General features: G+C 42.9%; 1 long non-coding RNA gene across 1 annotated transcript; it reads right to left on the reverse strand.

Moving 5' to 3' along the window:
- Positions 1 to 1,002: 1,002 nt before the first annotated feature.
- LOC120812292 (uncharacterized) lies at positions 1,003 to 3,183 on the reverse strand. Its single transcript, XR_005710574.2, has 2 exons — positions 3,045 to 3,183; positions 1,003 to 2,799 (listed from the first exon to the last, which is right to left on the reverse strand). It is a non-coding gene; the product is annotated as an uncharacterized LOC120812292 (long non-coding RNA).
- Positions 3,184 to 10,227: the final 7,044 nt, after the last annotated feature.

Below are 10,227 nucleotides of genomic sequence, written 5' to 3' on the forward strand. Positions count from 1 at the left end.
CCCTTTTTCTCTTTTAACACCAGGGCCTCGGTGCTCCTCCTCAAGCCCCTTCAACGCTGTTCATGAGCTCCCCAAACATCTTCTAAATTATGTCTTGATTAGTGCCACATAAATATCTCTCTCTCTCTCTCTCTCTCTCTCTCTCTCACACACACATGCACTCTCTCTTCATCACCGCGATAGCACATGAGGGGGAAGATATAGTTATTCAGGAAATTATCTGCCTCATTGGTGCCATATCTCATCCCGCGCTTTTCTGCCAAATGGCCGTGTTTCCATGGAGCCTGCCCGTGTTTACCGTGACGTGCCGCGGCGGAGCCCTTTCTGGTACGGAGGGACTTAGAACACAGCAGTGGAGGAGTATTTCAGTCCCAGTTTGGAGTTTTGGGGCTTACTTACTCCAGCTCTCCCGTCTCCTCCCACCTGCTCGCCTCGCCGGTTCCTTCAGCGGGTTCCCGCGTTGCTGCGCCTGGTGCTCCTGGCCCCGTTCTCGGACAGACAAGGCTAATTGAAAGAGAAGGCTGCTCTCTGCTGATCGGCTGTGACAACAGTGGCTTGCCAGAGGTGGGTGTGCCACCCCATGCCGAGAGTTTTCACAGCAAAATAACAGTGCTTTCGTGAAAAACACAAGGCGTGCCACAATTACCCGGGAAGCTTGCCAAGGGAGCCAGATGAATGCTGTGTGACTTAAGGGAGGAGGGCTGTGCCAGCGTTTAGTGAAAAGTCTCACGTTTCATTCACGGGTAGAATGAAAAGAAACTACGTCCTTTTTTTGTCAGCAAATGCAATAAAAAGAAGAAGAAATGTGTTTGATCACAGATGTACAGTCTGTAATTTTGTTACATTACAAAATAAAATACATTGTTTACCAAAAGTGTAATATTCACTAGCTAATAACTCACCCCCTTATCACCAGAACCGAATTTAGAATTAAAAATAAACATTAGTGAGCTTCCTTCTAAACTATTGAAGAGAACATGGAGTCAATTCGCCTCGTTCATGTATTTCTTAGTGCAAGGACAATGATCGTTGCAATTTTTATGAAGCTGAAAAAAGGTGAAGACTAATGGCAAAGTTAAATATTAGCATCCATAGAAATAGATGTTTCATAACTGAATTTCCATTCACATTTCGAGGTGAACTATTCCTTTAAGTGAGACTTCAATGGTCTCATACAGCAGATCGTTTTCATTTGCTTCGGGTTCTTGGGTAAACAGAACCTCTTTTTAAACTTTTTGTGTTGTGCCTTGGACCGCTTGCGGATCTTTCTCAGTGCCCATATCAGAGGTGCCATGGTCCAGAGTGACTAGATGCACCAGGACAGCTCGGAACCCCTCAGCAGGCCTGCAATGGACAGCTGTGATTACTGCTGACAATAATTCATGGTCCCCTCTGATTGAAAACACGGCAGCTTGAGATGGAGGGGCTGGTGTGGAGTCAAGGCATCACCTTAAGATATAAAACTGCCAAGCTCTGTAGGCCTTCTGCCCGTCCAGACGAACACAAGCTCTTATTTTTCTTTCCTCTTCCTCAGTCTTTGCTTGGATATAATCCTCCCCTGCATTGTCTCTTTTATAATTTCTTGGTCAACTTGATATATCAACCTACTTGTCCAGGACAATACGGAGGTGCGTTCCGTGATATAGTAACAAATACTTATCTATCTGATCTACATTGAGCTTTTGGGGCCTTGAGATTACCATGCTAATCCCAACAATACTGTAGCAACGTACCACTGGTTTGAACAACTATCGGCACCATTGTTCATCTTGTCATCCCTGCTGGATGGCACTCACGAGGAGTAACCGTGGATTTGCATTTACTATTTTAATGCCGTATCCAGGGATGAGCATCTCTTCCCCTAAAAGGATGTATGTTCTGGGTATTATGTTGGATTTCTAAAAGAGGCCTTGAGAGGTGCCGGGGGGAGGAGGGGGTGGGGGTCAAAGCTCTCTTGGATATCCAATGGAAATTAATCAATCTCTAGATTGAGTTTATTTGAATAGAATCAGATGGGATGAAATCTTATATGGACAAGTAAAAAGATTTGTATTTAAAAGTTGTCACTTTTGAAAAAATGATTGTATATTCAATACATATTAAGTGGAATTAAAGCCATTTTGTACTGGCAGAGTGTTTTGTATTATGTTTGAATTCTAGGTTTGTTCTGTAACTTACCATGCCACGATTTACATCATTCATCAGTGTCACCTGGTACTCCTTTGTTTAAATATTGCATATTTATTTTTCTAAATAGTTTGTGTTCCTTTTTAACGTATCACCCTGTATCTTATTCTAGTCTACTGGCTACCTGTAAAAATGGTACCTTAATATACAGAGGAAATGTGTTTCCTCTCAGGGCACAATGGTTTGCAACAGCGTCAGAAGGATGTCAACAATAGAGGGGAATTCAAGGTGCACTTGTTCAAGACAAACATTTGAATTCACATGCGCAGGTTTAACAAAGATAAATATGTATTGATTGCATAGATGGAACAATAAAAACACCATCCATCAAACACGGTAACAATAACTCTCCCAATTTGCGCAATGTGTGGGCCAGCTTTCAGCCTCCTAATACTCTGATGAGCAGGTATAGAAAATGGATGGCTGACAGAGGGAGACGCAGACAGACGATCACAACAGTCACACAGCTTACAAATACAAAACGTTTCTATGCCGCCCTCGGTATATGCGCTCCGATACACCTTGGCAGTTAGACGAACTCTTTTCTGACATCACGACTCTGAAGACAATGGTCCGTTGTCCACAGGTTTATTGACATGAGAAAGAGTAAAACTAAAACACACAAAAGACATAATAAATACAAATGAAGTGCATTGTCTTTGACCGCTACTTTATATATTTATGCTTATTTACTTCGTTATTTATTAAGTCATATGGGCTTTAATGACAACCATAGCAGTGCAGTAACCAACCCGAATGACTCAATAGGCCATGTGCACAAAAATATCCAAACTAAACATTGTCACAAAAATAATCACCTGAGATGATAATGAACAATAAAACAAATCAATACGTACCAACGATGCTATCAAAAAGGTATAGGATGCATGCAGACTCAACTGGATTGAAAAGCTACCAATACAAACAGCAGTTCTGAGCCATATTCTTCATTGACTTCCTGGTTCCTGTCACCTGACAAATTACATCACATTTCCTTTTGTGACAAAACAGTTTCCTTTGAGGGACGCTGGCTACCAGTTTGGGGCGTTTTGATATGTGTGTTGAGCCGTTAATATGAATTGCTTTAATTGACTATAATATAATGTATTTGTCATGGGAAAAGAAGGCAACACTTGAGCTTTGAGTCATTTTAATGGCTGTTGACGCAATTTTTGTTTTAGGAATGTGTGGTTTTATGAAAGCCTATTTTCTCAGTGTTTTATCGAGACGTAACCCCCACCAGGTGGCTGCTGATATTTAAGTTTTATCTTTATGCTCCTGATGTTACAGGGTCAAATGTTACACGTTCTATGCCGGAAAATGTTTTTTTTTTTGTTAATCTCATTTGATTACCCTTTGCCACTAGGTAGTGGTCAATAATTCCTCCTCCTATAGAGACTGTCAATAATTCCTGCACTTCATCCCGGAGAGCGCACAGCCACCCATCACTTTGTCACCTCTTACAAGGGCCTCAATGGTGTCCATATATCCAGTGGAATAAAAACAATCTGACATGTGTCGAGAACATGTTCCATAAACCAAAGAAAAAAACTCCCCTCAGACCTGTTCAAATAGTTCAAGATAAACTATTAATTACATGTAAAATATCCATTAAATTATTGAAGAAAATGCAAAGATGCAGAAAGTGATGGTAACACTATGGCTTTGCATGGATTCGCAATTTCTTTTTAGGGGGCTTGTAACCGGCTGCTTGATATTTTTTAGCTCAAAGAGGGCTGATACTATCAGACTCCCTATCTCTTCTTCCCCCTTATCCCCCCCCCCCTCCGCCTTCCTTGCTCACATTCACTCTCTGCCACCTGCACATGCTCACATGAGCACACATCAATGACATAAAAACACTGCTTTCTGATGAATAAATTTGTATATTTTAGAACCTATCCTGTTTCGGCAAGTATTCTCCAGACGGCCCTGCTTCTTCTCTCCCGAGTTCCCCTGCAACCCAGCGGAGTCATTAGTCTGCTTGCTGTGTTGAACTCTTTAATCATCTGTGTGTTACATAAAAAGAGGAGTATTCCTTAGCGACACACAACCGGCATGCTCAGCTTGGTTGGGGCTTGCTTTGATGTACATTGTGCTGTTGTGTTGTGTCTGTGCTTTTGGCTTCTTCAGGCTCAGGATTTTTTTTTTCCATTTCTCTGTGGAGGTGAGATAAGATGTCAGTCTTCCGCTTGTTGCATTGAAGATGTGACTGCGAGAGTGTAGCTTGCTGCTAAATGGGAGGGTCGGGCCTTTTTACACATACGTCCTGCTGTACTGGAGTCCCAGGTTTGAATAAAGCCACAGTGAACCACCTGCATGGTTCTGATTGCTAAAAGCCCCTCGATGTGATTAAGTTGTTGACGTTATTTACACTTTTCTTGTGGTTATGTTTATAACCACAAGTGTTTTCTGAGTAAATCCTGAGTCGCACACACCCATGTACACTGAGCATCCCAGAGGGACGGGGGGAGTCGGGCGGCGGCGCCTGCTGCCACCATATCAGGTTGCAGGTCTGTCAGGCACAATGGTGTGGAGTTGCCACGCGGCCCGGCCTGAGAGGGCGGAACAATGGAGCCGCAGTGCAGACGGAGCAGGCGAGGGCACGGCGAGGCGATCTGTCAGCCGGGTGCAGCGCTGCGCGGGCTACTGTGGCCCCGGACCTTCTCTCTCTCTCCTCGCACATACAATGGAGAGTGGGAGGTCAAGAGCTGCGGCAGAAATGCAAGGGGGGAATTCCCAGCGTGCTATAAGAAAATGGATTCCTCTATTTTGGTGACTGAAGGAATAGGACAGGAGTTGTGGGCTACACCCAGAATAGGATTTCGCTGAAGTCATTTTAGCGGGTCAACGTGCAGCTGGAGATTATCAATTCATGGGTCATTGGTTCACTCGACCGCCGCTCGTTACTTAAGCATGAAAATAAATGCCTTGTCTGTCTGCCAGCTGTACCATATAATACATGGTTGTAAATGACATTTTTCTAGGGGGAAAAAAACTTTTTGAATACAAGTCGCTATCTGAATTGTACTGGAATAATGGGATTTTGTGGTGCACATCCAAATGGGTAGTGCAATATGTTGAAAGATAAAATCGAATCACGTCAGGGCATGACATCCAATAAAGCTGAGTGTGTCTGATCTCCTACACCAGTTCAAGGGAAAAAAACATATCACTTCAGACCGTTTCTGCCATGAGTTATTCAGCGGCGCAATAACATCTGCATTGCCGCCTTTTATCTGTCGAGCACACGCACACTGGCCCCAAACCGTTTAGAAGACTCGCCGTTTATTCGGGGCTGCGTACAAACCGAGGTCCTGAAGAAGACGGCTGCCCTCGGACTGGTGGCTGAGTTTGGGGGGGAGGTGGGGTGGGGGTGGTGAAAGCCAGATTTTGTTAAAACTCTTAATAAGGCACAGTGTGATATGTAAGCCTGCAGGCGGCAAAGCTCTGTGTGCAAACACTTCAACAACTCGTGTGATAGGGCAATCTGTGTGCGGAGCAGCGGATGCCCCATCAACTCTGTTATTTCAAACACGACCCTGTTTGGCCTCTCTGATATCCTAATTTGGCAGCTAAATTTGATTTAGTGCTGCAAATATTTGCTAAGGCACACATTAACTCTGTTTGCCCGGTGTGTTACGACAAACAAACCGCAATGGTGTACTGAATGTAATAAATGTTAAACATTGCGCGCAATTATATACTTTTCATACCGGCCCCTCCACACTGAAAGCCCGCTTTGTGGACCTGAGCGCTGTTTTGACAGATCGTTATTCCCTTTCCTGACCTCCTAGTTTTACATTTAGAAATGAACTGTTTATGAGATGACTAGTGCAGAAACGCATATTTGAGCTCATATTTCAGTGTGAGGAAAATATATTATATTTTGAAGTACAAATGTCACAGATTCAGGGAGCAGAGGATACACTGGAAGGCAGAGAAAAAAAAGGGTTCAAGATGCTTGGGATCAGAGTGTACCAGATAATTTGTAGGTTGTTCTTTGATGCTTAACTAAAGTATTTATTTTATCAGGACTTTATTGGCATCACTGTACCCAGTAACAGTTTTATCTCTTTTATGTCTTTACTTCCTGCCACATATCGCTACCACTTCCTACTAACTCCATGAAAACTAGGAATGTTTTTTTGCGTTAGACAAGGACTTGATAGACTTTTGAGTCAAGGCAACAATCTGAGTATCCCGGAGAGACAAAGACAGAGTTGACTGTTTGAAAGGGCTGCACTTCACCATTGCAGGGTTTAACAAAACACGAATAACTTATAGGATGAAATGATGAAGTGATGGCAAACAACCAGGAGTCCATCATTTTATTTTCTGGAGGTTCGCTAGGTATGAGTCCCCCTATCACAGTTGCATACTATCTAATGTAATACTACCGCTTCGGTGAATTACTTCAGACCGGAAGCAGTGTGTGGGATCAGTAGGAAGCGGGGCATCAACGGTCAGCCGTTCTTTCTGGATTATAAATCAACATGCTTTTAGCTGTGCTGCTTGCTGACTCAGCCGTTACTTAGTAAGGGTGGTGAATGATCTTGATCCTGTATATCAAGATAACCTATGAAGGAAGGGTTGGGAAGAGCAAAAGGCAAACATTGGCACTACAGTAAGACAATGTCTAGATAAAGACCAAAGCATACTTGTGCCACTTGTCCTAGTGTAGGATTAGGATCTGTTTTAGCTTTTTCTTTTTCCTCTCTTGACTGCAGACACTATGAGTGGGGCGTCCTCCTTTGTGTTGCAACTTCTCCGTGGGAATACATACACGCCCTGTAGTTTCAGAAAGCCACTAGCGGTTTCTCTTACTCCTTGATAGTTGTTCTGAAGCTTTTTTTCTCAGGATGGTGACAGTGTGTAGCGCTCGTGGGAAGAGCAGGGAGAAGACAAAGCTCTCCGCGCTCTGAGTCTGTGAGTGATTAATGACAGAGGAGTGTGTTGCAGTGGGCACCCTCGGAGCTGCTACAGATCAGTCTTCCTGTAAGTCAAACCTGACACCCACCTTCTACCCCCTCGGAGCCATCGAACCCTCAGCACCTCACAGCCAAGTGCACCTAGCGCAACATCGCACCCATAAATCATCCCACACAAAATAGCCTGTTTAAACTGTGACGAGCAGACCTGACGTGCAAATATATTACCTGTTGGAAGGGAAACTGCAGGTGCCCCACTGAGTCAAGCCTCTGTTTACCTTTTGAGAAAACCAACCACTGGAAAGACAAAGTCTGCTACAATGAAAGCTGATGATGGGCCGTGTCTGGCAGGCTGAAGTCAGGAGACAAAGCCCCACTTTCCTCCGTCCCGCTGCCTTTTCACGGCGGATGACATGCTTGCGCGACTTTCTCGACTGCACTTGCCAAAAAGATTTAGGGATTTTTCTCAAGCACATTTGTAAAACATGAATACCAAATTATCTCTTGTGGATTAGAGTGGGATAGCAGCTCTACGCGCCGCTGTGAGTCATAATGCTTAGTGAGGGAACTGGGTACCTACTACCTATCAATTGTGTGATAGGGTTGCTTGTCCGGGCAGTGACAGAGCTTTGTGAGGGAATATGCATTTTATATTGTGCTCGTCTCTAAAAGCCAGCAGCATAATAGTAATTCGGAGGATTTAATAGTTGTTTGTTTTGAAAATAATTGGAACCACTGTACTTTCTGTTCGGTTTCATCAGTGTGCCAACGATCAGTTAAAAAGGTCAACAGTGGGAAAAAAAAGAAGCATAATTTGGATTACAGTGAAGAACACCTTGCTTCTTCTAAATGCCGCCTACAGGTGAACAGTGACAGTATATTCAAATAGATTTAGCTTTATTGACCCATAGTCTGACAAACTGAATTATGGTAGCATTACCTTAATGTGGAATAGCTGAAGAACTGGCTGAGAAGCAGAAATTATAGAGTGTACTCCCACACATTTCCTTTGGCAGTCTCCCTTGATCCTGCTCGTCTTCAGCATGTCTTTACACTGTAAAGGGTGGGAATGAGAAGTGATGGCACCTGCTAACTGGCTTTGAGGGTTGTCAAAAAATCACACACACACACACACCAACACACACACTCACACACAACGAGGTTTTTGCCTATGATGCAATCATCGTCACAAAATCTGTGAAATTGGCCGACAGTGAAATGCATAATGATCCTTATGGCTCATAGAACATCAACATTTATCCCTAAAAAGCCAGAAAATGCATCATGAATGTTCTATTTGCTGTTGTTAATGAGTGAAAGACATTACCGATGCCACTGTTCCATTCGCTCACAAAAGAAATGTGTGTTTGTAAGTATATGAAAACCTTTAATATCTCCCTGGAACCTTATGACATTTTGAATTATTCGAATACTTGAAATTAGGGACAAAATGAATAATGGTAAGAGCAGTTTCATTCCTGACCTTGTTCAATTTTTAATGAGCTCAGCACGGCGGAGACTACGTTTTATAAATGGAGCTATAGGCTGGTGTGAATATTGGAGATAATTAAAGAGCAGATCTCTGTACATCTGCAGGAGAGAAAGGGTGCTCATCAAGCCATCTTGCAGATGATGAGCATTCAGCATGCGACAAACAGAAGACTACTTTAAGAAACCCAAGAGATTCGTAATCTCAAGAGAGATCATCAACTCATCATAAGGACCCTTTGTGCTGTCTCCTCTGCCTCGGGAAGAGCTCAGGCGCTCAACAAAACGTACTGCGCCGTGTCAAAGTTGTACAGAAGTGAGATATAAACAAGATGAAAGACCTCAAAGAACATTTGAGAAGTCTCGTCCGTCATTAAACCTGAATAACAAATACACCAAAACTGCATTGCCTTGGTTCATAAAGGACATTTTTATAACTGGACACTCTTCTGACCCACATTCACTGGAGATCTCATAGCTCTGTGTCATCTGCGCCACTTTCCTCAGCGAACTGACAACATGAGGGATTTAATTTCATTTCGAGTGTCATTCGCTTACATTAACAGTCGAATGCTATTCTATGCGATTGCTTTTAATTACAGTGGACAAAGGGACGCGAGATCCAAAAGGTGAGACATGGAGTATTTTTAGATGTTGATCGTGATCATCCAACTTATTGCTGTGTTCCCCTCAGACTATGATAACGCATACTTTTGTATTAATTTATTTTGACCACTACTTTGCAGATCTGTTTAATTAACTGGAGCTCTTGTAAGGAACTCACAATGCAAAGTAGTGGGTACTTTATATTTCATAGTCGTTATCTGAAAAGTCCCTGAGACGTCAGATTGGCATTTGTTGGCAGTGTTTATCTCCGGACTGAACGCGTATTGTGTGGCGGACCAGAGATTGGTGAGAAGTGTTGAGGGCTTTTCAGGAAGCCTGTTTTAATGAGCTTCAGATAATGAAATGTTATTTCAGAGCCTGGTGGTCAGACTGCTGTCTCAAGTTGTGTGACTCAGTGATCTGTTTGTGCTTTTCTCATTTACAAAATAAAAAACGATTTCTTTCCCCGCTATCGTATTGTAGATCAAACTCGACTTATATAGCCTAATAAAGCCTGCTGCATGAGACGACTGTTTTAGTTCCTTTTTTTAAATTGGAGAGAAAGAGTGTCTGGGTCTATTTGTGGTCTGGTGCAATGTTGGAAATGCCAGCTGTCAGGCATCAAAGGCCTGCTGGAACAAACCGTTAGTTGGCATGTAACTTGTTGAAATGCATCACTTTTTCTGTCATACAAACTAGATTTTCACCTATAGTTTAAAAAAAGACACTAACTCACATTGATACTTTGATAATGTTTTGAAAACGATGCAATCTACGTCAGATTACTTTGCGTTTCTGAAGGTTTACTTGACTATAAACCAAGATATAAAAATATTTTTCCTCCCACACTTTTGTGTGAGGAACAAAAAAATCTTCAAAACATTCTGGAGTTATGACTGACAGCTGTGGCTGTTCCAGAGAGCGAAGCCCAGCCCCGTCACACAACGCATGCCTGACATGTCTATGTCCATCTGGGGACCTACCTTTCACCCCCCCCCCCTTACTCTCTGCCCTC

This window comes from Gasterosteus aculeatus, chromosome Y (genome assembly GCF_964276395.1).
Source record: "Gasterosteus aculeatus chromosome Y, fGasAcu3.hap1.1, whole genome shotgun sequence".
NCBI lineage: Eukaryota > Metazoa > Chordata > Actinopteri > Perciformes > Gasterosteidae > Gasterosteus > Gasterosteus aculeatus.